Here is a 3,645-nt window from a genome sequence, read left to right as displayed (position 1 = left end):
TGATCTCCCTCACCCTCCCGGTTTATTTATTTGCTTTTTGGCTCTTCTGGGTTTTTACTTACCATCGGTTCATGGCCTGGCGTGCAGACCCCCAGCTCTGACCTTCTCCCCGAATCTCACGTTTGTACAGATCTGGAATACTTTTCTATTGGGACGGCTGTCCCCAAACTGCTTCTGGGTCAGTAAGACGAAACTGAGTTTATTCTCCACCACAGACTTGTTTTTTGCTTCCTATTTCCCTGATGATGGCACCTTTTGATGATCCAAGCCCGAAAGATGGAATTATCTTGGGCTCATCCCTAATGCCCAGTTATCCATCTTTGTTTCTACTGGTTTTACATCTTGAAAAAGTCTTGAAACTGACACTCTCCTTCCACTCCTCCTCCCGCCCGCCTTCATAACTTGCATCCTGTAGCAGGCCAGGTGTCCCAGAAGCAGTATCTGAGCTTCACTGAGACAGTGCCTTCATTGGGGAAGCAGAGACGGGACGGGAAGGAAGGAAACTCAGTCAGGTGTGGTTTAGGTTGCGTCTCAGCCTGATCCTACACGGTACTTTTTTTTTTTTTTTTGAGTAGGAGTCTCACTCTGTCGCCTAGGCTTGAGTGCAGTGGCATGCTCATAGCCATCACAGCCTCAACCTGCTGGGCTCAAGCGATCTTTCTGCCCCCGCCTTCCAAGTAGCTGAAACCACAGACGTATGCCACCACGCCTGGCTAATTTTTTGATGTCTTGTAGAGACGAGGTCTCGCCATGTTGCCCAGGCTGGTCTCGAACCCCTGGACTCAGGCAATCTTCTCGCCTTGGCCTCCCAAACTGCTGAGATTGTAGGCATGAGCCACCACACCTGACCTGCGCAGTGCTCCTGAGCAGAGATTACCCCCATTTGTCCCGACTTGAGGAAGAGAGCTAAGCTTCACACCCCACAACCTCGGCCGCTGCTAAGGACATCCCAGGACGAGGAGCCAAGCAGCTCCGGTAGCCAAGGGCTGTCCACACAGAACAGTACTAGGCGCCAAAGGGACCCAAGGGCCTCTGGGCGGGGCCTCAGCAGCATCTCTTGCCTCTGAACTGAGCCTTTGCTGGGTGTCTATGCTTGGGGCAAATCTGTCCACCAGAAACAAGGAACCAACCACGCCAGTCTCACACTTAAACCCCTTCGATGACTTTCAATCTCCTAGCAGCTCTCTGTGTGTCAGTTCAGTGGGCGGAGCCCATGCCAGGGGTATGCAACGATTTGCGCACAGATTAGGCAAAATAGTTTATTCAGAAAGTAGATTAGAAAAGAGTAGATTCACTTCTCAAGGGAGAGAAGGAGCCAGAGGCTTGAAGGAATTGTGGCGGTGAATGCTCGAGGTTGAAGGCTTTTAAAGCTTCCTTTTGGGGGCAGGCCTGCATTCACAGATGCTGATGTCATGGTGATGGGGTCTGGTGGATGGGTGGGTCAGTCCTGAGCTCGTAGACAAGGGTGGGCAGATAGCTGGATGGGTGGGTCAGTTACGTGTGGTTAATCACATAGACGAGGAGGGCTGGGCGGGTAGCTGAAAGACAAATTCTTGGGAGATGTTAATCTCAGTGTCCTGTGACTCTCGCGCCCAGGGTTCCAGGAAAGGATTATTGTCATGTATGAGCTCAAGGAGACCACAGAAATTCCATCCTGGGCTCTGTCCTTTCACTTCTTTGTACATTCTGCTGTGTGCTAGAATTGTACAGAGAGCCCATGTTAAAATACTATTATCTCCTCCTGAAGACGTACAGTGCATACTGGCTCTTTAAAGGCTCTGGGAAGTCCTGCATTAAAAAAAAAACCTGCTAGGTTTCTTTCATCTGGGAATTGCAGACCTATTTGACTTTAATCTAGTGTTTGCTCCTGTGTATCTTGTGTGAGGCACCTCTTACACGCTGATGTCTGGTAGATTGGCATGGAAACACTGGCCTACAGCACAAAAGCTCCTTGGCATGGCTTGCAAGGTTCACTCTAGCTCTGATCTAGACCTTGAAGTGTTCCGGGGGCCTTTGTGTCCCTTTCGTGCTGTTTGACTACCTCTTGCCTATCTGTCAAGACTCAGGTGAGATAGCGTTTCTTCCGGGAAGCCTTCCTAGAACACTGTATTGGTCAGGGTTTGCTAGGAAACAGAACCAACAGGATGTGTGTGTGTGTGTGTGTGTGTGTACAGTCATGTATCATATAATAACGCTTCATTCAACAAGAGATTCATGACAGTGGTCCCTTAAGATTATAATACCGTTCGAGACCCGCCTGGGCCACTTGGCGAGACCTCATCTCTGTAATAAATCAAAAAATTAGCCGGGCATGGTAGCGCGCCTGTAGTTCCAGCTACTTGGAAGGCTGAGGCGGAAGGATCGCCGGAGCCCAGCAGGTCGAGGCTGCGGTGGCCAGGAGCGGCTACTGCACTCTGGTCTGGGTGACAGAGTGAGACTCCAACTCAAAAAAAAAAAAAAAAGATTATAATACCATATCTTGGCCAGACTCGGTGGCTCAACCTGTCATCCCAGCACTTTGGGAGGACAAGGTGAGTGGACTGCCTGAGCCCGCAGGTGCGAGACCAGTCCGGGCAACTCGGCAAGACCTCGTCTCTATAAAAATTAGCTGGGCATGGTAGTGCGTGCCTATGGTTCTGGCTGCTTGGAAGGCTGAGATGGAAGGATCACCGGAGCCCAGCAGGTTGACGCTGGAGGGGCCATGAGTGTGCCACAGCACTCCAACCTGGGCGACAGAGTGAGACTCCAACTAAAAAAAAAATAAAAAATAAGAAAATGATAATAATCCCATATTTTAATGGTACCCTTTTAATGTTTAGGTATGTTTTGATATACAAATCCTAACCATTGTGTTACAATTGCTTGCAGTATTCACTGTGACAACATGCTGTACAGATTTGTAGCCTGGGAACAATAGGCCATACCATTCAGCCTAGGTGTGTAGTAGGCTCTACCATCTAGGTGTGTGTAAGTACACTCCATAAGGACACATCTCTCGGAACAGATCTCTGTTGTTAAGCATAAGCATTGCAAGACTGGTGTGTGTGTGTGTGTGTGTGTGTGTGTGTGTGTGTGTGTGTGTGTGCACTTGGGAAGACTTGTTTATCATAAGAAATTGTTTTCTGATATTATGAAAGCTGACATCCATCTCAAAACTGTATGTTAAGATAGACTTAAATACAATAAAGATCTTGTGCTCTGTCAGGATAAAGTCAAAATACCGAGAAGACAAGTCAGTTGTCAAGACAGAATATTTGCAAAACCTACATTTGATAGAAGACTATCATCCAAAATCAACAAAGAACTCTTAAAACTCAACAATAAAAAAATAAAAATCCAATTTAAAAATGGGCAAAAGACCTTATTGGACACCCCACCAATCAAGATATACAGATGGCAAGTAATCTTATGAAAACATATCCAACACTGTATGTTATTAGGGAATTGCAAATTAAAATAACAAGACTCCACTAAACACTTATTAGAATGTAAAAATTCAAAACACTGACAACATAAATTGCTAATGCAAATCGAAAGCAACAGGAACTCTCATTCATTATTGGGGGGAATGTAAAACAGTACAATCACTTTGGAAAAGTTTGGCCAGTTTCTAACAAACTAACATAGTTTTACCGTATATGATCC

At 46.7% G+C, this 3,645-nt stretch overlaps 2 long non-coding RNA genes across 2 annotated transcripts in view; both read right to left on the bottom strand.

Annotated features, from left to right (window-relative positions):
* Positions 1-3,645, bottom strand: part of LOC103252657 — a 19,927-nt gene that overhangs the window by 4,966 nt on the left and 11,316 nt on the right. The window lies entirely within an intron of this gene.
* Positions 125-3,645, bottom strand: part of LOC103252656 — a 10,670-nt gene continuing 7,149 nt past the window's right edge. Inside the window, exon 3 of the long non-coding RNA XR_503800.1 lies at positions 125-174. This is a non-coding gene — a long non-coding RNA (uncharacterized LOC103252656). The remainder of the gene's footprint in view (positions 175-3,645) is intronic.

The sequence above is a fragment of the Carlito syrichta genome, unplaced genomic scaffold (assembly GCF_000164805.1).
Source record: "Carlito syrichta isolate Samal-C Ts95f unplaced genomic scaffold, Tarsius_syrichta-2.0.1 Scaffold169207, whole genome shotgun sequence".
Classification (NCBI taxonomy): domain Eukaryota; kingdom Metazoa; phylum Chordata; class Mammalia; order Primates; family Tarsiidae; genus Carlito; species Carlito syrichta.
Note: the sequence above shows the minus strand (reverse complement) of the source record. Positions and strands in the feature narration are given on the sequence as shown.